This window comes from Lissotriton vulgaris, chromosome 4_1 (assembly GCF_964263255.1).
Source record: "Lissotriton vulgaris chromosome 4_1, aLisVul1.2, whole genome shotgun sequence".
NCBI lineage: Eukaryota > Metazoa > Chordata > Amphibia > Caudata > Salamandridae > Lissotriton > Lissotriton vulgaris.
In genome coordinates this window covers 2,074,176,753-2,074,203,267 of record NC_141691.1, presented here as the reverse complement: position 1 = coordinate 2,074,203,267, position 26,515 = coordinate 2,074,176,753, and the positions used below count along the sequence as shown (strand labels likewise).

Here is a 26,515-nt window from a genome sequence, read left to right as displayed (position 1 = left end):
AAGACCTCCACTGGCTTCCCGTCAACAAGAGAATTACATTCCGTCTTCTCACCCACGCACACAAGGCCCTCTACAAACTAGGACCCGAATGCCTCAACACTCGACTGTCCTTCTACACACCCACCCGCCAACTTAGATCGTCCAATCAAGCCCTCGCCGCAGTCCCGCGCATCCGAAAATCCACCATGGGTGGCAGGTCCTTCTCCTTCCTGGCTGCCAAGACCTAGAACTCACTCCATACTCACCTCCGCCTTACTCAAAACCACATCTCCTTCAGAAAAGAACTCAAAACCTGGCTATTCGACAAAAATTGCACCCCCCTTCCCCAAGCGCCTTGAGACCCTCTGGGTGAGTAGTGCGCTATATAAATCCCTGAACTTGAACTTGAACAGTGGTTTCACCTGCTTAGTCTATTGGTGAATGAAGTAATTTGGAAATTGGCATGCTAATAATATTTTGTACAGTCTCCTGTTGATCTGGACATGTATAAATAATTTCCAGGGACAATGAAATTATGCAATTCGGCGGGTACTGGACCATGTGTAAAATGACAAAATAAGGAAAGAATACTAAAAATGTGCCACGTTGTGCCGCTTAATTGGGCTTTTCGTGCCTCATAATTTGATGCGCCCCTGGCCCATACTTCCTGTGGCCGTGATCACGTGCCAAGTTCACAGCCAGTCTGTGACGTTCTGTCACTACGGAAACACCTCATCGGCCCAACAGGGAAGTACAGGACTTCAGCAGACTGGAGCTGAGTCCCTCCTCTATGTTTAAGGAGCGGAGTCCTTCCTTAATGTCTTTGGACCCAGCTGAACAGTATGGCAGTATTCCCAAAGATGGCCGCCTCCTGCACGGCTTCATTAACCCCACACGGGTCTGTTAGAATTGCCAGCTTTCAAGATGGCTGACTTGGCCTGCACCACGGACGTAGAAAGAGGACTTTTCCAGGAAGTTGGGGGCGCAGAGGAGGACACCCCGATATCAGGCTGTATGGGGGCAGCGAGACCCCGGGACATGGGCCGAAGGGAGGAGAGGCTCGCTCCGTCCCGCAGGGATGCACACTGCGGCCAGGGGAACGCAGGAGGACGGCCGGCACTGGACAGAGAAGACGCCACCGCCAGGAGGGCTAGCCCGCCGAGGCCTTAGGTCCCCGGGGCTCCGGGCGCCGGTCCTCAGAGCCGGTTAAGCGCTCTCGCCCCATCCCGTTTCTCCAGCTCGGCCTGCACCGTTTGCTCCTCCGCAGCGCCTCCTGGCGGCCCGCGCAGGCCGCGCTCCTCCCTCCTCCCCCGCAGCCGCCCCTTCCCGAGCACCGCCCGCCGCCGGGAGAGGAGCCGCCAGCGCCGGGGAGCGGCCCGAGCAGACCCCGGCGGAGAGGTACTGAGCCCCGGAGGGCTGGGAGCGGGGGTCGGGGTGTCCGAGGGCAGGGGGAGGCTGGGGTGGGGAGGTGGGGCTCTGCCCTCCCGTCACACTCCCTGTCCTGGAGCCTCAGGTACCCCTCACCCCCTCCTCCATATACACCCTATGCCCAAATCTCTCCTTCCTCTTCATCTCACCCCCCTCAAGAGTCTGGAGATGAGGCGCTGCCCTCACTCTTACTACACTCCCGTCACACGCACTGTCCTGGAGCTTCAGGTGCTTTGCCACCCCAGGTACCCCTCACCTTCACATACACCCTATGCCCACCTCTCTCCTGCCTCTACCCTCTTTATCTCACACACCCCTCAAGAGTCTGGAGAGGAGGCTCTGCCCTCCCGTCACACTCCCTGTCCTGGAGCCTCAGGTGCCCCTCACCCCCCTCCTCCATATACACCCTATGCCCAAGTCTCTCCTTCCTCTACTCTCTTCATCTCACCCCCCCTCAAGAGTCTGGAGATGAGGCGCTGCCCTCACTCTTACTACACTCCCACTACACTCCCGTCACACGCACTGCCTGGAGCTTCAGGTGCTCTGCCACCCCAGGTACCCCTCACCTTCACATACACCCTATGCCCACCTCTCCCCTGCCTCTACCCTCTTTATCTCACACACCCCTCAAGAGTCTGGAGAGGAGGCTCTGCCCTCCCGTCACACTCCCTGTCCTGGAGCCTCAGGTGCCCCTCACCCCTCACCTTCACATACACCCTATGCCCAAATCTCTCCTTCCTCTACCCTCTTCATCTCACCCCCCTCAAGAGTCTGGAGATGAGGCGCTGCCCTCACTCTTACTGCCCTCCCGTCACACGCACTGTCCTGGAGCTTCAGGTGCTCTGCCACCCCAGGTACCCATCACCTTCACATACACCCTATGCCCACCTCTCTCCTGCCTCTACCCTCTTCATCTCACACACCCCTCGAGAGTCTGGAGATGAGGCTCTACCCTCCCGTCACACTCACTTCCCAGGAGCCTCAGGCACTCTGCCACCCCAGGTACCCCTCACCCCCCCTACTTCATATACAGTCTATGCCCAGCTCTCTCCTGTCTCTACCCTCCTCATCCCCCCCCCCCCCCCCCCCCCAAGAGTCTGGAGATGAGGCTCTGCACTCCCGTCACACTCGCTGTCCTGGAGCCTCAGGTGCTCTGACTGCCACCCCAGGTACCCATCACCCCCTCTCCTTCATATACACCCTATGCCCACCTCTCTCCTCCCTCTACCTTCTTTATCTCACACACCCCTCAAGAGTCTAGAGATGAGGCTCTGCCCTCCCGTCACACTCACTGCCCAGGAGCCTCAGGCACTCTGCCACCCTAGGTACCCTCTCATCTTCCCCATTCACCCAGTGCCACATCTCTCCAGCCTTTGCCCTCTTCATCACTCACACTCCATCTAGAATATGGAAACTGGGCAGTGCCCTCCTGTCACCCTCACTGCTTTCGGTCCTGCAGCCTCAGATGCCCTGCGATCCTGGAACTAGCTCCTCTGCCCATTAAAGCGCTCTCAGGTGTCTGTATCTCCAACTGTACCCTGGGACTGTGCTTCCACTGACACTTTGCCGGCCCGGGTATCTCTCTCCTTTCCGCCCGGGTACCCTGTCTCAACTCCTTTCCTGGCTCTACCCGCTTCATCTTTCGCGTCACATTCCGCGGCCTGCATCCTTAGGTGCCCTACAGCCTCGGAACCACCACCTCTGCCCGCTCATGCTCTCCCAGGTATCTGTATTCTGCTGTGGCCGTGCTACCCCAGGTATTTCCCATTTTTTCAGTCCCTCTTCCGGCTCTTCCTGCTTCATTTCACTTACACCCTCAAAAGTCTGGAAAAGGGGCAGATGGGGTGTCGCACTCACTGCCCTGGGTCACGAGCTGGATCCCTAGAGCCTCTGTGACCATAGGGCTACCCCTCAAATGCCCCCATTTCATCCAGGTGTCTGCTTCCACGAGTACCCTGTGACCCCAGGTATCTTGCCCATCCTTCCCAGCACACTGTCTCCACCCTCTTCATAGTGGCTACCCCCTTAATCTCACCTACCCTCTCAAGAATCTGCAGATGGCGCTCTTCCCTCTTGTCACTCTCATTGCCTTGGGTCATGCGGCTGGATCCCGCATCCCTATGTACCTACGACCTACACCCCTACCTGCAGTGCCCACCCCTAGCTCCTGGATAGCCTGCTGTACCATGACATTGTACTTCTGCAGGTACCCTGTTCCACCTTTGTCCTCTTACTGTCACTTCACCATTTGAAAATCTCTTTTCTGCGGAAGTCTATCCCCTCCACTAGGGGATCTTTCTTGTACCTTCAGCCCCATCATCTCAGTACTCTCACCCTTCAGTCCTGCTCCTCTCATCATACATATACTTATCCTCTCCTCTCAAACGTACTCCTACCCGCTCTGAAATTAATGTTTCGTTTATCCTATATACACACTTTCTATTTCATAAGTAAGCCCTTGCAGGGACCCTTTTCTCTCTTGCCAGTACCTTCCACAGTACCCATCTCCAATGCTCCCTCTAATTATTTTTCCTAATGTGTGACAACAGCATGGTTCTGTGTGCTCTTGTCTCAACTGTGTGCAGAATCAATAGTAATGAGCAGTTGTATGCAAGGCCACTGGAATTATGCAATTGTGCGACCGCTGTGTTTTTCTCACAATTATAGAATTGCCATATAATCCATTTTCTGCTGCGTAATGATTTGCCACATAATCTATCATCTGCTGCAGATTTTAACAAATAACTTTGTTTCTAGCTCAAACTATTCACAAGTTACTAAACATGCAGCTTAGCATGTTGCTGCACAGTGTAAGGCTCTTTGCAAAAGTTGACTGGTCACATTTCTGTTGCCGATTGCCATATTTGAGAGTTAAACCGGAACTAATGAGTTGCAACCTTTACCCAGACAGTGTTAACAAGTGTAAACATGAGAAAGTAATGCAGTAATGTTCCACATTACATGTATAATTTGTCTTTTCTTGCTGCATAATTTAGTGAACCGTGTGGCATAATTTGACGGGTCCCAGTCGTATAATACCAGTGGCCCTGGTTATATGTGGTCATGCATGGAGTACTAATTGTTAGGAATCCTGCCATCGGAGACATTGGGAGGATATGGGTCAGTGTTAGTAAGGGGAAGAGACATAGGGAAGCACTGAGGTGGAGGGAGCATGTGTTCGGGGCAGAGACCCAAATAGGGAAGATGCCATAGGTAGACACCCATGAGCTCTCTATGCTTTACCTGGCTACCGTGGCTGTTCGTTCTGAGAAGACAAGGCAAATAGGGTCACAGGGTGTATTAGAACGCGCTTGGCAGCCCATCAGGGAACCCTTGTGTTGCCAATCGGCAAAAGCGCCTTCAGCTAACATGGGCTGGAGAAGTGTGGAACGAGTAGGAAAAGGAGTTGCAAACATTTAAAAAATAACAAGCAGTGGCACAGAGGGAACAAACGCAACAGTCGGAGCCAATGAGCAATGTAAGCGCTGTGCCAGGCAAAGTCAAAACAATCCGGTTACATTTAGTCACTATCCAGGGTAATTTAAAAGCTCATAGACCATCGAAATAAGTCCCGCCCAAGAATTTAGGTGGACGTTTTTGTTTCCACCCTGCTATTTGTCTCAGGCCTGTCTGAGCAACGACTTATGACGCATCAACCAAAATAAAAGGAGATCTCAACGTCTTGGCTACTACGCAATGTTGTGTTAACTGTGAAGAAAGATTGATAAATATGTAAACATAATGAAAAAATGTTAACATGCTGAAAATGTTTGGAATGGAGCCTTGCATTTGGGAAGTTTGGAAGCCATCATGGAGCTGCACTAAAGTTTAGGGAATGCGTCTAGTACCAAATAGTTTTCAAAGGGATGTTCTCAAGTGCAGCTTTTCTAGTTAAACTACTACCATTGGCGTCACGTTGCACGCATGGTATATCCCAAAATATGCACACGCCTTTGCAGGTGACGTCCAATCCCTTGACCAGGTGTGCCATGGGGAACGTGGTTTACATTGCATACCTCATCTGGTGATGAGCAACGCACCCATAAGGCAGAACAAGGCTCGGGGGAAGCAGGGGTAAGGGTCGACAGGACAAGGCTCGGGGAAGCGGGGGTAAAGGTCGGCCGAACAAGGCTCGGGGGAAGCTGGTGTAAGGGTCATACAGATAGGGTGGTCTCGTGACCCTCTGTACCACCTCTCTCTCAAGGTCCATGCCTAGCTCGCATGCTTTCGAGGAGACGGATCGTGTCCCAGAGAATGTTACAGAGCTAGGCCTGTTGCAGAGGGCGAGCCAACCCATATCCTACCTCCCATGAAAGGAAATGCATTCTGCATTATAGGTACATTAATATGGAAAACGTAATAATCGCCATTCGAGTTCCCAGATTTGTCCACGCAGCAGTGAGTGGTCTGTAGCAACTGAAACTGACAGACATTTAAAGTGGTGGGAAATGAGGATGTGCAAGGATTTCTTCTATCCGTGTAAAGATGGGCAACAATTGTGAGCATAATAAGAAGTCAGCGGGCATGCTCTGATACATGGGGCTTCAAAGACACGCTCAACTGTTAGTATTTGCAGCTATAGGTGCAGTGGTGCACGGGGGATTTGCAATGCACGACCCTGCTGAATTTCTTTCAAGGGGGCAGCATGTTTACCTTTACTTAAGCTGCACAGGGAGGAACGTTACGGGAGGCTCTCCGAACCACTACAGCACAACATCTATGACGAGAGAGAGAAAGAAGGGATGCGGAGTGTGGGGGGAGAGGGGTAGGGCAAGCTTGCAGCCCAGAGGGAACTCTGGCCTGAATTCCTACCATCCATGCAAACTGGTACTCTGCACCCCTTCTTTCTTGATGCACCTTTCTTCAAAACTACTACTGCTCAACTTTCCTTCCGATGCTTCTCTCTCCCCAAACTGGTACTTTGCACGCCTCACCCTCCAAACTGGTACCCTGTACCACTCCTTTCCCTGCTACTCCCACCCCCAAACTGGAACCCTGCACCCCTCATTCCTCTGCTCCTACCCGCCAAATTGGTACCCTGCAACCCTCATCCCCCCTGCTACTCCCACCCCCGTCTCCCCCATATTGGTACCCTGTAACCCTCATTCCCCTGCTACTCCCACCCCCACAATTGGTACCCTGCAATCCTCATTCCTCTGCTGCTCCCACCCTCCAACTGGTACCCTGAAACCCTCTTCCCCTGCTACTCCCACCTCCCAAATTGGTACCCTGCAGCCCTCATTCCCCTGCTACCTCCACCCCCCAAATTGGTACCCTGCAGCCCTCATTCCCCTGCTACCCCCACCCCCCAAATTAGTACCCTGCAGCCCTCATTCCCCTGCTACCTCCACCCCCCAAATTGGTACCCTGTTACCCTAATTCCCCTGCTACCTCCACCCCCCCCAAATTGGTACCCTGCAATCCGTATTTCCTGCTACTCCCATCCTCCAAACTGGTACCCTGTACCATGCGTCTTCCTCCCTGAACAGTTCTGTTTACCTGCTCCCCAGTGCTCTGGCTACACCACCCCCGTAGTCTGCCTTCTCCATGCTTCTCACGTACACTACCTTCTCCCAAGCCTCTATCACCAGGGGTTTATCTGCGGTAATTACCATGTGCTCTCTCCACCCGGACACCCTCTCCCCTCAGGTGTCCTGTGTTGCGCACAGCCTCCCTTCCAGCTGTCTTTTCCTTACTAGCCCCTTCTTAGAGCCCCCAATGCCGTTGGCAAACTTCCCTATTCCAGGTGCCCCACCTTCCTTCATACACTTTCCAAGACATTTGCCACGCCCCCTCTCCACTCCCAGGCACATCTTATCCCCCACAACCTCCAATGCCCAGTGGTGCCAACTGCCCCCTCACGTGCTCTTGGTTCTTCACCACACACCGGGTAGCCTTCCTAGGATACCTTCCACACTCCCTCCTTCACACTCGGCCATAGTATTGAGCACTAAATGTAGAGATAGCGCTGCTGAGCACCAACGAGTTTCTTTTGGCACCCGTCCTGCAATACATTGGATTTGTTTTTGGTTTGTTTTGCAATTTAATGTTTTAATGAATAGCCGTATTGGAATTTTCTTGTAAGAACAACAAAGCCGGTACATTTACCCATACATGGTCGTTATAGCATGTAAGTAAAATTACCATTGGCCCTGAGAGATGTGCCCTGAGAAAGTGGGGACACCACTACCCCTGCAGCCCTACCAGTATCTCCTCCCCTTAAGGTCCCCCTATTGAGAGTCCCTTGGCATACTAGTTTCTTAAGGGTCATACATAGGCCAGGGTGGAGTGTGCTTGCTCTGTAACTGGCAGTCTATTTGCAGTACCCCTCCTGGCTACAATGAGACCTATATGCCCAAGAGCATCTCTGTAAATCTACGTCTAATAGGGCGTTGAGCTCTGTCATCTTAGGTGGGTCACTGGCCCACCAATTGCCTCTTATAAGGAACAGGCAACACCCTACCAACATGTCTGTAGCGCATGGCAGAGCCAAGTCATGTTTTTGAAGCCACCCACACAATTCCCGCATCGCAGGCATGCCCAGGAGGTCCTACTTTGGATCTTTCAGATCTTTTTACTTGTTGAGTAGACGTGGTGAAGGCATTAAACTGAATACTGTTGAATGGGGCTGAGACAGTTGCCTCTCTTGGCGCCATCAAGGTGTCTCGCCATTCTTCTCTTCCAGAGGACCTAGGTTACTCTGTGCTTCTCCTAGGGATGAAATCAATCAATCTGTATTAGTATAGAACAGCGAACAGCACGGTCACCCCTAGTGGTGCCTGGGCGCTGAGAGAACCCTGTCTCTGTCGTATAGCCAGGTCTTGAGCCACTCTCTGAAGTCCACCTGGCAGGGTGCTGTTTGGAGGTGGAGGGGCAGGTCGTTCCAGGGCTTAGCAGCGATATAGGAGGAGCGACCCCCACTGTGACAGAGGCAGGGTGTGCGAGTGAGGTGGAGCGTTAGTGTCTCGCGGGCAGATGGCCGTTCAGTCGGTGGTTGATGTAGGGCGTTCCTTGATCGTGTAGGGCTTTGTAGGCATGCGTGAGGATCTTAGACAGGTATCTCTTCTGGATGGGGAGCCAATGGAGGTTTCTGAGGTGGGGTGATGTGGGCCTGTTTGGGGAGGTCCAGGATGAGTCTGGCTGCAGTGTTCTGTATGATCTGGAGTCTTTTGAAGAGCTGGGTGGAAATTGGTGACGAGGACCTGTGTGACGGTCTTTCTGGTGCTGATTGAGATCCATCTGAAGAGTCTGCAGGACCTGCACCGGCTGTGGAAGCGGGAGGAGGCGCCTGCGTTTACTTGTTCTTTAATAGTTCGTTGGCTGCAGAGGATGATACAGCTACAAAGAGGTCGGGGCCAGTAAATCGCCAAGCAGCGCTATATGAGGGAGATCACATGTTCGCCCATCAGCAGCTCGGCCGCCAGTATTTTGTGAAGGTTTTGCTCATTCTTCATTTCTTTTTTTCATTGTACAGCACCACATTTCCGTTTTGGAGAAGTGTTTACAAAATGTAAAATAAATGTATAAAATAGGGTGCCCAGACACGTCCTAACACTCCACTAGCCCATATGGGATGTTGTCACCCTCAAGCATAGGAGCACAAGCCCATCATCAGAGTGTGACACTTTGGAGCCGCGCCTGCGCAGTGTACACTTGTGATGCTGCTCGAGTGGTACCCGGCCCTCCTCGTCAGAGATGGTTCAGGTGGACATGTACAGGTTCAGTGCATGACCATTGATGGAGCTTACTCCAGAAAGAGAGATTAATTTATAAAACCTGCAAGTTTATTACACAACTGTTGTATTCATCTGCACATCCAAGTATGCAACCTCAGCGCTTTTATTTTATAATATTGGAAAAAGTGTTGTACCCATGCTTCCACGGGTTCATGTAAATACAGCTTAAATCAACAGAATTCATTAAAAAAATAATCATATCATCAAAATAATTTAAAAATATGTTAAAATTGATGGGCAACGCTTGACTGCTGTTACTTAAAGGGCTACTAGTCTTTTTGGATGTTGAGTGGCTCCCAGCCTTCCAGCTGAAATCAAGGGCAGGCATTGATTAGCTATTGATCTCCCTGTGTAAGGATATCAGCTCCATCACACTGGCTTGTGCTGCTGTTCCTTTCCCAAGAAGACCCTGCAGCACATCTTTTGTTTCAGTTGTTTAATGAACGATTTTCTGATTTCACGACCATCATAGTGAGGCCAAGGATCCTGCGAAGAAATCACTTCAGGTGGCTTAGAAACAGGGTACATTGGGTATGGCGGTAACCATATCATACGTACCAGCTGGCCAAAAAGAGCCAATCATGGTGTTCTTTACTCTCTGATTGCCAAGTGGTCTCAGGGTTTCTGCATGCAGGAGGGAGGGAGCCTTGGAAGGGAGGGGGACTGTACCATCTTCCACTTGGACAAGACTTTCACAATAATTTTCCACCACAAAATTTATGGCCATGGACTTAACGCAGCCACATAATAGTTGAGTGGGTGAAACACTCAGACAGTATCTGGCATCTACGCATTGCAAGTGTCGCTCTGTCCTGGATTTGCCATCCTGGTTTCTTTCAACCTCTGTTTTCGCTAAGGCTTTCCTTGGGCTTTTTAGTAGTGCGACACGTTGTGTTAAGTCAACAGTGATAATTGGTTGGACTGATTTGATCCCAGGGTTTCATCTAGTCACAAGTTGACCTTTTCTAAATTTGGTACCTTACCCACCCACCCAAGCAAAGCTCCAGTCCTTTGTTGGTCTAGCTGGACGGTCCAGACTGTGTGCAGATCTATTGTTAGCACTTCTTTCAGTTCGCATAGAGTGGGTTTTGGCTCTGCCCAGAGTATTTTTTCTCTCCCTGAATGCTATTGACTGGTAGTGAATCATCCACCTCTTATGGAGTGTTTACGTTGCAAAGCATGAGGGTTCATTTTAACATCTCACAAGTACTCGGATTCATCATCCTGGATGAAATTCTTTATCTCATAGATGTATTGTATACAGAAAATAATTGCTTTTTTGTTATTATTAAACTCTGCAGCAGGCTTTTTTTTATGTTTCACTCTGGACTCGTTGCAAACCAGTCCTATTGGCTTTGCTCATGTTCTCTTATTTTTTTCTATTTCACATGAGCTCATTACTTTTTTTTTCCGAGTACATAGATATTGTTTTTATTATACATATTGGTTATAGAATTAATATTATTGTACTCGTTAAGTGTGCCACCCTGTGGGTTCTGAAGGAAATCTTTCGATGGTAAAATGCGCAGTGGTTATTGTAAGAAAGGTGTGATTTTCGAGGCACTTGATCTTTCTGGGCTTGTCCATTTGACGGAGGATCTGTATGCCCCAGGAAGGCATGGAGGAAAGCTTTCCAGTTGATGGACACCCCTACATTTTGACCATCAGTTTTGCAGCCTTGTGTTCTTTACAGTTGTGATGCTGTGGATGGAACTTGGCGTTACCAGGTATCTCTTACTGTCTTATCTGCTTTGGTTTGCCACCGCTTCATAAATAGGCACTTCCTATTATGGTTTCCTGATTTGACTGAGTTAAATTATTTCTGGGTTTTGCTAGCTCTAGTTCCTCTTCCTCCTCTACCACTTCTTCAGTTTTTACTGTTTTATAGAATTTGTATTACTTTTATACTCTTTTTCTTAACGCTATAGGTGATAATACATTTTCATTTCTGTTTATAGTGCTATTTTCTATGAGATGGAAGTAGTAGTTTATAAATGTAATCAATTTCCTATTTTGGAGGGACGGTCTACAGATAATGGAGGGGTGCAGAAGGTATGAACAGTCTTGGACTCGGAAGTTCTTTATATAGGGCTGAGAGGATGATAATGAAGCAGGGGAAGCAAATTGCTTGTGGTCTCTTGAAGTGCAGTTAACCAATATCGGGAAAATCCTAGAGACGAAAACCGATCTTTCCTTATGGATTTTTTTCCCCCTGAATCAACCATTTGCCAGTATCTCGGTTTAGCCTAACGTGATGATGTGACTCACCAGACCCCGCCAGTCCAGGATGTCGTCAGTACATATGATGCAGCAAGTACTGCTCTTTGTAACATCGTTTTCTCTTCTAAAGCCAACTGGTATTAGTGTGTCGCTATTCCTCTCCTAGAACCACTATATATTCCATAGTTGCCAGGGCTCCATCAATGCCCAGAGCTTGCTTGACCCGGCTCTAGAGTCTCTACCATTGAGGTATTGTAGGTGCTCCGATGTAGCGGTGGAATGCTGTGTGTCCATTTCTTGAGACTGCATACACTTTGCCATCCTACGTTGGTTGGCAACCAAGAATAAGAAGTTGCCCAGCCCCTTACTTAACATTTATCTTCTGATAACTAGCCTGCCCTGGCTTCCAAAGCAGATCTTCGTTTCTTCCCATGCATAGTCTTGGGATAATAGTCTGGTTCATCGAGACCATCATCAATGTGTACTCTTGTTTGGGCACTGGCTCAGTGATTTAACTACCATTGTAACTTCACACTGGTTTTATATTTCTCCAGTACGTTGTATTCATCTTGGCTTCTGTTTCTGAGCCGCCCTGATGAGCTTCTAAAATTAAATCATGAGCTTCACGCTTCACTTTGGTTTTAACACCGTAGCACCTATTTAGCCTTGAACAAGGATCGCACATTCCTCTGTATCATAATCACGACATCAAACCCATGTAAATAAATCTGATTGCATATAACCATGCAATATCTACAGGAAGTGACTGTAAACCATCATATTTAAACATAAGCCTTCTTTGCATAATGGATCTGCAAGGCATTCTGTCAGTACAGGACACTGAAATCCACCACAATGAGGCACCATTAGTTAAAATATCATATAGTCATGCAACAATCTAACCCAATACTTTAAAAGGAGAGTTTTCATAAAAGACAACCTTTGTTTAAGCCAGTGGCAGACCCGAAAACTGTCAATTGAGACATAGCCCGCCTCTTTTCCTTTATATAGTCCAGTAACGTGCCCTGATTTATAAAACGTGAGCTAAACGCAAGTTGTCCACCTCTTTGCCAAGTTCTGCCTTGGCAGGGTATATAAGGAGGATGCCTGTGCAAATACCATCAGTGATAATGGGACTGATGTCTTGATGCATCCTACCTAAAATATGATAATCAACCTCATTTGGAACCAGACCACCCTAGCAGCTCAAATAGTCAATCCTAACGTGGGCCTCTAGTTTGTGCAGTAGGAGGTTGTGTTGACTATAAAAACTCATCTGATTTGTTACCTTTTAACTTTGGCTGGTTCCTAACCATGTGGTAAAGACCATTCCTCTTGCAGTGCATGATAGGCTATCAGACGCACAGAACTATTGCCTCTCACCGCTGCTGACATTTGTCCAACAGTGGCTTTTAAGAAGTTTGTCCATCCACATCAAGAGGTCTTCCACTGGCTCCAGTCAGGGTGAAATCTTGTGTAAACATTAGGGTGGCATGGCTGGTGCTGGGAGGCTCCCCAGTGCTGTTCTTATTTGATAATGTATGAGATGTATCTGCCGACTCTTTAAGAGAGCTGCCTCCACATTCCACAGGGAAGCTCCCAGTTGTACGTGAAGTGATAGACCAGTGCGTCGGACAGGTTGAAAGTTTGCAGAGACTCGACAATGGACAACTCAAAACTGGTTCAACAGCTCCTAAAGAGAACTGCTTTTTCTGTGTGATCCAAAACTCAAAGAAGTTTTCATACCTTTCTTGCTGGCGCAGATGACAAAGTACGCTGCTACTCTTGTTGGTTTGCATGGTTGTCTTCTACTCCACCCCATCACCACACTCCATGTTCAACCAGCATACCTTGCCCTACCATGTCTGAATCCACAGCCTTCTAAATGGCTTCCGTGTATTCCTAATGCAGCCAACGCTCCAACTATTCTATGCAAGTCCACTCCTTCTGCACCCTTGAATACAACTAACGCCCCACAAGTAGATGGGAAAGAAACAAAGTGGTCCCACACAGTAGTCGGACAACTCATCACAGTGATCAAAGCCAAATTCTATGACCGCGCCATCACTGAAGCTGCAGGAGAAGTGAAACACTCCTCAAGGCCACGAAGCAATGCATCAAGCTTTACCGTTCTATTCCCACACGCCACCGACCAGTTCAGTGCCCGCAACATCATCAATGAAAAGTAGAAGGTCCAACACCAGCTCTGTTTCCTCTCCTCTTCCCACCCCCTTATCATCCTACAGTGATCATCCTTCAAACCCTGTTTCTGCAGATCTGCCTAATATACCCCGTTTCCTCAAAGCTGCCTCCTATTATGTTTTTATACCCTCGTCCTTTTATCCGAGCCCTCTACGGAGAATCTCTTGCTTTCCTTCTCACCATCGTAAATGCTTTCCTCACTGAAGACTTTTCTTTAGTAGCTCTTAAGACAGACCAGATCCTGCCACTGCTGAAGAAAACGGCATAAGGCCATGACGACTTCACCAGCTCCCTCATTTGCCTATGCTTCCTTGGAAAGATCATTGAAAAGCTTGTCTTAGCGAGGCTTCTTGTCCACATCCACCTCAACCATCTCTTGCACGACCACCAGTCCAGCTTCAGATCCCGCTGAAGCACGGAGAACATTGAACTACCTGTGTATGTGTCTGATCTCAGGACTGTGGAATTCATATCGCCGGACGCCCGCAACATACTGTTTAGGGTGAATGACGACACTTTTAAGTCGGCCCTATCCTCTGCAACGCACACACGTCAGCTGATCTGCCAGTTTACAGTCCCACAGTATGAATCTGTGACAGTTGATTGCCGGTCACATACAAAATATGTACACATGTTCGCAAAATGTAACAATGTTCCCAGATGGCTTCTTGATTTTATGCAAATACATGCAAAAGCAATAAAGTAAGATTAGTAACTGATTAACAATTAAACAAATAAGATGTGCAGAAGAAAATTGCAACTTGAAAAATGCTTTACTAAATTATTGTGCAAAGTTAAATACCATGTGTTAGGCATGATTAAAAAATAAGTGTTTGCGTGCCAAAATAATATTTTTAAAACGAAGTGCACCTGCACATATTTTTCCTCGTATTAGCCAGATTTAAGAGTTTCAGGCATTCACAGGTGTTAACAGAAATCATCCTAGAAACCGTACTGTGGGACACCCCCGCGCCGCACGGCCACCAGCTGCTGCGTGTGCCCCTGTGCCTGCTTTCTGCCTCAGCGCCGGCCTCGCTGCCGCCTTGAGCGCTCCCCTTGGTTTTTTGCCGGTTTTTGACCGGAATTTGTGCTTGTTTGCTGTGTATGCCGTATGATCGCTGTTGAACTGTTTTTCCCCCGTTTTGAGCTGCATTTGTGACTGTATTTTATTGTGCCGTTTTGCCTTGTGTTTTGCCCTCCATTTGGGTATTGGTGCTTGTCTCCTTCCTGATTGCCCGCCTACCTCGCCGCCCTCCGCTCTCCCTCCCCGCTCCCGCTTCCCGCCACCGCCATTAGCCCCGCCCCTTTTCTCTTCTGTGCCCTCCCTGCCTCCCAGCTGCTCCGCCCACCCGCGCACTTCGCCTTAAATGGCGACCGTGCGAACGCGCAGCGGGCGCGCCGATTGTGCGCCGAAGGCGCGCCAAAGGTAAGCCCGTCTGCGCCCGTCCGCGACCGGATCGCGACCAGCGCCAGGACCCCTGGCCCACGAAGACCCCGACCGACCCGCCTGACGTACTCCGCCGCCACCCTCATCGCACTCAACACCGGCCGACTCCCAGAATGCCACCAGGCCACTCCACGACGCACCCACGGACCTTTCAGCTGCCACGCCTGCAAGTTCTCCTGCATCCGGACCAGCCTCGCACCAGCACCCGCCAAGTCGAACACCAGCAGCACCCACCTCAAGTGCATCCTGCTCAACACCCGCTCCGTCCACAGACACGCCATCGAACTCTGGAACCTTCTAGACACCACAGCCCCTGACGTTGCCTTCCTCACGGAGACCTGGATGAACGCCTCTTCAGCTCCCGACGTCGCCATCGCTATCCCAGAGGGCTACAAGATCGTCCGGAGGGACCGAAACGCCAACCAGATGGGAGGAGGCATCGCCATCATCCACAGGAACACCATCCGTCTCACGACCAGCACCGACAACACCCTGACCAGCGCCGAACACCTGCATTTCCAGATCCACACCAACCCGAACACCACCCTCAGAGGCACACTGATCTACCGACCTCCGGGACCACGCACTCAATTCAGCGAGGACATCGCCGACTTCGTCAGCCCGCATGCCCTCCCCTCCGCTGACTACATCCTCCTGGGAGACCTCAACTTCCATCTGGAGAACAACAACGACCGCAACACCAGCACCCTGCTCGACAACCTCGCCAACCTTGGACTCAAGCAACTGGTGTCCACCCCCACCCACCTCGCCGGACACACACTCGACGCAGTCTTCTCTTCCAGCACAGACATCGACTTCAGCCACGCCACAGAGCTTCAATGGACGGACCACAGCTGCGTCCACTTCACCTTCAAGAGAACGACGACCCACCAACACCAGCAACAGGCCGCCCGCAGAAGCTGGAACAAGATCACAGCAGACCAGCTCGCCACCTCCCTGAGCCAGCACCCTCCTGCCAGCTCAGCGAACCCCAGCCAGGCCGCCGACAACCTCACGAAGTGGATAAGCAACTGCGCTGACGAACTCGCCCCACTGAAGACCCCGCCTAGCAGACCCGGCAGCAAGAAGGCCCCATGGTTCACCGACGAACTCAAGAGCTCCAAGAAGAACTGCCGAGCCCTCGAGAAAGTCTGGAGAAGGGAACCGACACCGGACAACAGGACCTCCTTCAAACTTGCCACCCGGAAACACCACCAGCTGATCCGCGCTGCCAAGAAAACAGCTTTCAAGGACCGGCTGGACAACAACGCACACAACTGCAAGGAACTCTTCAACATCGTGAAAGAGCTTTCCAACCCCAGCGCAGGAAACAACGACATCACCCCATCGCAAGACCTCTGCAACTCCCTCGCCTCATACTTCCCACAACAAGATCGCGGACATACACAACAGCTTCAACAACCAACCAACGCACACCATGACCGAACAACCACCCCCCACCACCACCCTCCACGCCTGGACCCCGATCAGCACCGAAGACACCATCCGCACGATGAACTCCATCCACTCCGGATCACCGACCGACCCCTGCCCTCACCACGTCTTCAACCAGGCCGACGCTGTCATCGCACCCCACTTGCGAGACATCATCAACACATCCTTCGACACCACCATCTTCCCTGAGAGCTGGAAACACGCCGAACTCAGCGCTCTACTCAAGAAACCAACAGCAGACCCCACCGACCTCAAGAACTACCGCCCCATCTCGCTCCTCCCGTTTCCAGCTAAAGTCATCGAGACGAACGGATCCCTCGACCCCTCACAGTCCGGCTTCCGAGCCAATCACAGCACCGAGACCGCCCTCATCGCCGCCACCGATGACATCCGAGCCCTGATGGACAATGGAGAAACAGTGGCCCTCATCCTCCTAGACCTCTCCGCGGCATTCGACACGGTCTGCCACCGCACCCTAGTACGGCGCCTCAGCAACATCGGAATCCAGGACAAGGCGCTGGAATGGATCATCTCCTTCCTCGACGGAAGAACACAGAGAGTCCGCCTACCACCGTTCAAGTCAGAGGCCTCCGAAGTCATCTGCGGCGTCCCTCAAGGATCATCTCTGAGCCCCACCCTCTTCAACGTCTACATGAGCCCCCTCGCGGCCATCGTACGCAAACACAACCTCAGCATAATCTCCTACGCCGACGACACCCAGCTGATCCTCTCCCTGACCAACGACCCCGCCGCCGCCGCCAGAGCCAACCTGCACGAAGGGATGAAAGAGGTGGCCGAGTGGATGACGTCCAGCCGCCTGAAACTGAACTCGGACAAGACGGAGGTCCTCATCCTGGGCTCCTCGCCCTCCGCCTGGGACGACTCCTGGTGGCCTCCCGCCCTGGGCACCGCACCCAAACCGACAGACCACGCACGCAACCTGGGCTTCATCCTGGACTCCTCCCTCTCCATGACCAGGCAAGTCAACAACGTCTCCTCGGCGTGCTTCAACATCCTACGCATGCTACGGAGGATCTTCTGGTGGATCCCCACCGAGACCAGGAAGACCGTCACCCAGGCCCTCGTCACCAGCCGACTGGACTACGGCAACGCCCTCTACGCCGGCACCACCGCCAAGCTCCAGAAGAGACTCCAGCGGATCCAGAACGCCTCAGCCAGACTCATCCTCGACATCCCACGAACCAGCCACATCTCCGGACATCTGAGAGACCTTCACTGGCTCCCCGTCAACAAAAGAATCACCTTCCGCCTCCTCACCAACGCACACAAAGCCGTACACGACCAAGGCCCGAGCTACCTCAACAGCCGACTCAACTTCTACGCTCCCAAACGCCACCTCCGATCAGCCAACCACGCCCTCGCCGCCGTCCCCCGCATCCGACGAGCGACTACCGGAGGAAGGTCCTTCTCCTACCTGGCCGCCAAGACCTGGAACTCCCTCCCTCCCGACCTGCGCCTGACCCAAGACCACCTCTCCTTCAGGAAGAAGCTGAAGACCTGGCTGTTCGAGCAGTAGCGGCACCCCCCCCCCCCCCCCCCCCCTACGGGTATGTAGCGCGCTTTATAAGTGTCATTGATTGATTGATTGATTACTCTTGCAAACCTTTGTGATTTCCAATATATATTATATGCGTATATTTGCTTTTGAGTACATTTGCTGCACAAATGCAAATTCACATCCCTTACTCCCCCTTTCTCCCCGCCATGAGTAATACTTTACTCCTGTCTTTGCCTGGAGTACATTTTCTCCCATGTTTAATGTGAAAAAAAGACTGGAGAGAAGTTGTTAAATACCCTTAAACATGTAAGTTTGTGGGTGTGCACACCTCGCAGAGCGTTGCAACACTGGAAATACCAATGCTCCCAGTTTTTCCACTTTTGTGGGGTTTGATGCTCACATATACCACATGCTCTGAACTGGTGGTAAACCTCTGGCAGGGAGGCTGCTATGGGGCGAGGGGAAGTAAGTACTATAGTGGGAAAGACGGGGGACTTAAGTCATTACATACTTCCTGTCCCTTTGCTGAGGGTTAGGCGGTAGTAGGAAAACTGGTCCAGGCTTCAATGCAGCCTGTTCTATAATTGAATATACTGGCTGGATTTTCCTTGTGGTTAAATTTTGTCTGGTGTCCTCCACCCAGTAAATCAGATTGCAGCTACATTGGCCCACACATGATTGCATGTGGAAATTCAGCTGAGTTCATAATTGAGGACTAAGTAGATTTGCAGAAATGTGGCATAATCGGATCCCTGCTAGTTTCCAAACCCTGATATAACATGGGCTCTGGCACCATATGCGAAGCTATTATCACTACTTTTATATAGCAAGAATAATGCCGTAAGTCATGTCCCCAAAAGGGACAATTGGATGTTCTTAGGGACCAGTAGATTTCGGAAGCATTCTGTTCCTTGTACAAGTAGATATTTTACGACATTCCACACCCCATGTTATTTCTGTAGCAAAAGCTAGACAAAGGACAACGGAGCTTCATACAGGGTCACACACTATCCTAAAGTCAATGTAGGATAGGTGTGGGAGGTAGTCTGTGGGTTGTTAATGCATTGTGATGTAGTGTTCTGCAAGTAGACGAATCAAGTCTTCTACTCTGTCCTAAATGGGGGCATTTCTGCTGGATACAGGGATGTTGCTCCAGATCCTAGGTGCACAGATAGAAACTACCTGCTGCCTTGTGTTTTTTCAAGTATACACTTCTTAGTCTTCAGTCTGATGGATGGCCTGCCTGTGGGTGTGCTGAGAGCCCCCAGAGCTGGTAAGCTCATCTCTGAATTAATCAGTTGTGCTTGCCTTTAACCCCTTCCATGCTGATGACGGCCGGGAGCCGTCATGGCACACAGTGCTCGTGTGCTGATGACGGCTCCCGGACGTCATGACCACGCCCGCGATCGGAATGTGCCGCACAGGAGCGGAATTCTGGCCGCGGGCAAGGGGTTATAGCATTGTAAATGATGCAGGTGCTTTTGAAGATGGTTCGACCTGGCCAGCGGAGCCAATGGAGTTTCATCGGGATGTGGGTGATGAGATCATATTTCTTTAGGCCACCAATGAGCCGTGCTGCTGTATGTTGGACATTCTTAAGGAGTGCCTGTATGATGCCTTGGAACGCACAGAGCAGGGCGCTAACACCATCCAGATGTGACCGTGTGTGTACTTGAACACAGTTCTGAAGTCTCTTTCTAGAAGAAAAATTCTCATTTTTTGTTGAAGAGAGAGCTGATACCAGGCGTCTTTGTTTTTCTGGCGATGTGTTCCTTGAGAGTGAGGTTTGTGTCCAAAGTGAATCCCGGTGATTTGGTATTTGGTGGCAGGTTGGGTTTCAAGTCTTCATGGTACAGGTCATTGACCCTCATTTGTACCGTTTCTTGTTCACCGGTCTTGGCAAAAAACAAGAATTCTTTCTTGGTTGGGTTGAGCTGCAGGTCTGGATTGTATGCAGTATGTGAGATGTTGCATGGATGAAGCAGAGGAGACTATTAAATAGTTGAGTACCATTGGCATATTGGTGAATCTTGATCCTGCTATCTGTGGATAGATTACCAGGCTGCTCCATGTAGAATTTGAAGATTACCGGAGACTGAATGGAACCATGGGTGACGGCAGGTGATGGTGATCTTTTGGGAACTGGAGATGATCAAGTGAACAAACTAGTTGGTGGGAAGAAGGACATTGCTGGTATATGCCATTCAAGTCTCAGAGGCGATTAGGACGGTAGGGTGATTGACTGTTTCGAAGGCAGCTGAGAGGTCCAGCATGATCAGGAACCAGAAGTCCTCTTCGACTGTAGTCAAGAGGGCATTGTCTACAATGTGTACGGTAGGGAACTTCGTGCTGCAGTGTGATCTAGTCGTGCAAAAGATGTTTAGCATTTGATGTGATCTAGGAGTTGTATGTAGGCTGGTTTAAAAAGATCGTACAGATGAATGATAGGTGAGTGATGGTCCAGTAGTGAGCATGGTCTTCGGTGAATAAAAAAAAATCTTTCCTTTAAAGAGAGGGACTTTCTGACCTGTAACAAGTGCTTCTGGGAAGATGCCTTGAGAGATGGATGTGCTGGCAATAGTGTTTCAATCTATCAATAAATCTGGATTTGCATAGCGCGGCTAATCACCCGTGAGGGTATCCAGGCGCTAGCACTGCAGCTAGGAGGGTTCAGCTAAACAGCCAGGTCTCGAGTCCTTTTCTGACTTCCAGCAGAGTGGATGAGGTCTGGAAGTCAAGTGGGAGGTCATTCCAGGACTTTGCTTTGAGGTAGGAGAAGGAGCACCCTGCATTGTTGCTGCAATGGATGTGGAGGTGTAGGCAAGTCAGAGGGAAGCGTAGCACAAGTGACTGGTCTTTAAGGGGATCTCTTGAGTTTTTTTCTGGATGCAGTGGAAGATAGTGTTTCCCACATGGCTTAAGAGCATCTCCAGAGGGAGCTTTGATGAACGACTGGGGCAAGACAATCTTCGTAAGCAGTGTCTTTAAGAGAGTTGAGTATAGCATTGAGATCTGATTCTAAGGACGTATGGCCATTGCCGCATTCTGTGGGAAGGGGTGGGCTCGAGATGAAGCAGGCTTGGTGTTGTTGATATGCTGATGGTTTTTCTGTATTTTTCTCTGAAGCAGAGGTTGATGGCTTTGCACTTTTGGGCGCAGTGAGGAGGAGGTGGGCCTTGCAGGGGTTTGAGGCAGTGTTGGTTGTGTTGAAAAGCATTCTGCTTCTGTTGTTGTCTTCATTGGTGGTATTGGTATTCTACTTTGAGCTTGTTGCATGGAGGAAATTCACTATCCTGACGTCATCTGGAGTTTCTTTGATTTTCTTTCCTGTCTGCAGGTGGTTTAAACATTGTCTGCGAGGTCTTTAGAGTACCAGGCTGCTGTAGACTTTGTCCTGCATTTGTGTGTTTTTAATTGAGGTGTGGATGTTCCTATCATTTTCCCAAAAAGTTGTTCAGAAGAATGTTTTAGTCAGAGGAATAACTTTTATTGGAAGCAAGATGGCGGCCGTGTAGTGGTGGCCGTTTGCAGCTCTTCAGTGAGGACATTGTTTAGTATTACAAACCTCGTCTCTACAGTCGTACACCAACTGTCTAAAATCGTCTGAATTTGGTGAAAAGACCCGATGCTGGGAGCCCTTACCTTTCAGGTGTTCTGGCGGGGGCTGCCGAGCCAATTCAGTCAGGCAGCAGTGCTCATCGGAGCATTCCTCTCTTCCTGCCGTTGGACCTGTGCGAGGGCCGGTAGGCAGAGCAGATGAAGCAGGCTCGGAGAGGGGCTGGGGAAAAGGAGCAAGAAGCGGAGTGAGAAGCGGAGCGGGGGGCGCCCTGGCTCCGAAAGTAACTACCGGCACAAAGGCTGTGGCGGCGGCGAGAAAGAAGGTTGGAAATGACGAGGCAGCACTTGAAGAGGGAGAGACACCGCGGAGGGTGCAGACACCTCTGGTGGAACCAGCTAAGAAAAGCAAACCGACCTCGGTCAGGACCCGGCAGGTTACAGCCTCAACTGCTGAGATTTACAAAAGGCGGTAAGGAGAAAGGTATAAAGACAGTGGAGGCAAGGAATGTGATGGACTGGGCTGACGCTCAGGAGGCTGAAGGTTCAAGCAAGGGGCGGAGAGCCGACTCTGGTACTGGTGCTGTGCAAGCTTCACCCCCCCCCACCACCCCCCCCCCCCTGGGGAAAGATATTGGATGTACTCCAACGATTTCCCCCACATTGGTAATTACCCATGCAACCCTTGGAGCAGCAGATCAGCCGGTGGCTAGCCTAATTGGGCCGGACAGAGTGGTGCTAACCGCTAGCAATGAAGCTATGAACAGGGTGGGGAATGGAGTCCGCATCCTCCAAGAGCAGATCGGCTTGGTTATGGCCATTATTACGGATCAGCAGGCTCAGCAGGTTTTTGAAGCCTCTATAGGAAGCAATGGAGACAAGACCATAGGGGGAGAGACTGGAAACTCCGACTCCTTGGGCGTAGGGAGCAGTAAAAGTATTCTGGACTCAGAGAAAGAGAAGGTCCCCAGTGAGTGCTTCTACTCCGTATCGGAAGGGGTGGAATGGTCAGAAGTGGAGGATGAAGAAGCTCTTATATGGGGGACAGCAACTTGGAGTCTGAGAGCGACCCTGAACAAGAGCTCCCGGCGACTGCAAAAAGACCTTCCCTATCAAAAACACATGAGCAGCCCCAACGAGATCTAAGTTGTGATCATTTCTCCTCAATGCCACTCCAAGGCAGCCCTAATTTGGAAACAACCCAACTCCCACTCTTGGAGGTGATTCATCTGGCAATTTTAGCACATAGGGAGGAAATGCGCCAGGATAGCCGCAAATCCCAAGCGGCAATGAGGAAGATGCAGGGTGTGGTTAGGAAATTATCTAAAGCCTGTGTTAATGTGGGGGACAGAGTCTCGAACCTAGAGGAGAGGGTAGTTACAACAGAAGCAGAGGTTGCTGCAGCTACTAGTAAAGTCGAGTCTTAATGCGCCCAAGTTACCGACTTTAAATGGAAGCTAGAGGACATGGAGAACAGGCTCAGAAGAAACAACCTTAGGGTCCTGGGAATACCCGAGGGAGCAGAAGGGACGGATGTTAGAGCCTAAGCTCTTTGATTCAGCATTCCCGAAGTTATCTAGCTGGAATTGGTCTGGAGAAATCCAGAGGGCGCATCGTACTCCTTTCAAAATACGCCGTAATGCAAGGGAACAGGACAAACCAAGGGCAATCTTAATCTTGCTGGGCAACTTTATCTTGAGGCAGGCCATCGCTGAAAAAGCGAGACCAGACGCGAAGAGGTCTAGTGAAGGAATCTCATTCTTTGTCCGCCCAGACTATTGCCACACGACGGTTGAGAGGCGCTGGAGGCTAAGGCAGCTGATTAAGCCTTTTCAGGACAAAAAAAATGCAAGCCTATCTTATAAATCCGGCGCAACTGAAGATAATCAATAAAGGGCGGACACAATATTTTGCATCTGAAGTAAAAGCGCAAGAATATCTGGACTCTCTAGGCAGTCAGTGAATTATTTTGTCCACCCTATAGTATAGTAAGGTTGGTAAAGCACAGCTAGCTGTTGGAAACTAAACGTAATAAGGGGTATCACGTTTTGAAGTAATTTTTAAGATAGTCTGTGCACGTGATGGTTTGCAGTCGAAACAGTGAGGACTAAGGTCTGAGCGCTTCACGAGGGAGGGCGCAGGGTCCTGGGGGATAGAGGGAGGAGAGGGTTGGAGGGGAGGTGCTGGGGGTTGGGGAGAGGGGTGGGGGCGGGGAATGCTATGGTGGAGGGGAAAAAATGCAAAAAAGAGAATTCTTGACACAAACCTTGACACACATCCTATGTATCAAATATGATTTCATCATTCAACTTATGTGGGCTAAAAAGAAGGTAGAATGCAAACAGAAGAATGTCCAAACTTAAGATATACTCTCTGAGCATCGGGGGTTTAAATGACTGGGAAAAAAAGGGGGAGACTTGCTGAATTTGTAAAATCTGAACAAATTGACATCTTGTGCCTACAAGAAACGCATTTACCTTGGGGGGGAAAACATTTGTTGAATTTAAGTGGATTTGAGATCCTGTATTGCTCTTCTCAGACCTCAACAGTAAGGGGGGTGGCTATTATAGGAAAAGTTGGCCTAGGTGGGGCAAAACTCTTAAGGGCCAATGCTATGGGCAGATGGGCACTCTTTGAGATGAATATAGGTATTACCATTTGCGGGATATATGGATCAAATCAGGATGACCCCGAGGTCTTTGAATGCATGAAAAAGGAATTGATTGGGTGGCCTACACCTATTGTGGTCTGTGGGGATCTGAATATTGCAGCAGATTTTGGGGGGGAACTCCATATTCTGGTCGTAAACCCAGGGTTTTCCGTGCTGTCAGACCCGGGACCAGGGTTCAATCCCCGACGCAGCAGGGCCTTGTGCTCAAAATGTCCACGGACTCGATAATTCTCTCCTCGGTGCCGACTCGATTCGTGGGTTCACACTCTGCAACTCTGGGCAATAGCTTGCTTAATCTCCACTACGGCCCCACTGCGATGGGATGCCTGGTCTTCACCTTGGGGATGCCCAGTAGGGGTAATCTCACAGGGAAAGGCCAGGACGGGTTCCCAAAGTAAGCGTCTTGAGACCTTACGGTGAAAGGCGCTATATAAGAACGTATGATTTACGATTTACCCATACAATAAAATCCAAGAGGCCACGTATAGATTCAGGTAAAAGGTGTAGCATATTAGATTACTTGATAAGAGGACATGTAGGATTAAAGGCATATATAGAACGTTAATGGAGGAAATCCAGGATGATATGGAAAAAAATTAGGTCTCATGGGCCACAAAATTGGAAGACCCAGATATGGACCTGGATAGAGCTCTACAGCTGGATAAAAGATTCTCACGTTCCTCGAATCTAAAAGCGCAACATTTTATAACACTTTATAATCTATATTATAAACCCTCAAAACTCTTTGAATGGGGGAAGAGGGAGGATAATAGATGTCCCAAGTGCCTGGATGGTCCAGCTGATCTTATTCACATGTTTTATCAGTGTGAAAAACTCAGAATGATTGAAAGTGAAATTGAGGTATTCTGGGAGGAGCTGCTAGACATCAAGATAAATCTATCCCCAACATTGATGATTTTAGGTTGTGAAAGTAAGCTGGCCCTGAAAGCTGAGACGGAAGCCCTGGTCTTTATATCAGTGGCAGTACTCCGCATTCTCATCTCAGCCGCATGGAAAGATACGGTTGCACCGTCTTCTCAGATGTGGATGATCAGACTTTTAGGCATACACAATCTAGAGGCTGCCCTATACGCGCTTAAGGGCAGAAAAGCACGGGAGATGGGTTTAAAGATCTGGGCACCCGTGGATAAATGGAGGGCCACTAGGCTGCAGCAGTAAATAATATAGTGCTGAAATACATAATGAAGTATATAATGGTTTTTATACTCTTTTAGATCATAAATACACAATCATGCATTTACAGATTATACAATGTCTCTCTCTTTTAAGGCTTCAAGCGGTTTTAAGAGTTTTATCTTAATGTCGGATGATATCTATCTTTTGTACAATGAAGTCAATCCTTTTTTTTTTCACTGTCAATCAATTCTCAATAAAAAAAAGAAAAAAAAATGTTTTAGTCCAATGTGGAGATAGTGTTTATTTATGGAGAAGTCTTTAAAGCTTACAATGGTATAGTCTTCTCGTAGGACTGACCTTGGTTTCCTGGTACTAATTTGAGCAGGTAGATGGGGGTAGAAAAGTCACTTGGTTGTGGGTGGTTTGTATTAGATTGTTGGTGATGTTGAATAGGCAAGGTTGAAGATGTGGTCTTTGGAGTGTGTTGGTTGTGTGACACATTGATGGACTGAAGAAGGGTGTGTGTGTGTGTGTGTGTGTGTGTGTGTGTGTGTGTGTGTGTGTGTGTGTGTCCCCCCCCCCCCCCCCCCCGGTGTGTCCCGAGCTTTTGTTGTGTGGGAGGTTGAACTCAACCAAGAGGGTTGTGTGGTCATGTCAGATGGACAAGATGGTGTGGAGAATTGAGAATTTTGTCTGGGAGGCCTGTAGATGAGATTGAAGGTGGAGGTCTGCCCTATCCCATGGTGGCCAGTCGCTTTAGGGGTACAATGCCCTATATAATCAGACTTTGTGTTAGTTGGTTGAGATGCCTCCTGTATTCTCTTTACTTTCCATGGGAAGTTGTGAGTAAATCCATCTACAGCGTTGGGTACTAGCTTTTTTATTGGAATTAGTTGAGGTACAGTTGAAGACTGGTGTCCCTAGCCACCCATGGTTCCTCACTTCAGCAGTTCGAGTTGGCCCTAGTTCATAAGGACATATGATGGCTGGTCACTTTCTACAGTCTTCTTTTTTAAGATGGTTAGTTACCATCCAGTCGCCTGTAGGCATTGTCAATAGTACTAGAGTGTGTGATGGATTTTCAATCTTTAGTATTATTAATGTCAGCGTTGTTCTTGCAGATGAAATTAAATGAAAGCTCTGGCTAGGTAGCGGTGTAAAATAAT

At 49.7% G+C, this 26,515-nt stretch overlaps 1 protein-coding gene across 2 annotated transcripts in view; it reads left to right on the top strand.

Annotated features, from left to right (window-relative positions):
- Nucleotides 1-894: 894 nt before the first annotated feature.
- LOC147725045 (casein kinase II subunit alpha-like) overlaps nucleotides 895-26,515 on the top strand; it is a 212,231-nt gene continuing 186,610 nt past the window's right edge. For both annotated transcript variants that reach the window (XM_086966512.1, XM_086966510.1), the window contains exon 1: nucleotides 895-1,377. The gene's annotated coding sequence lies outside the window, so the exon portion shown is untranslated. The remainder of the gene's footprint in view (nucleotides 1,378-26,515) is intronic.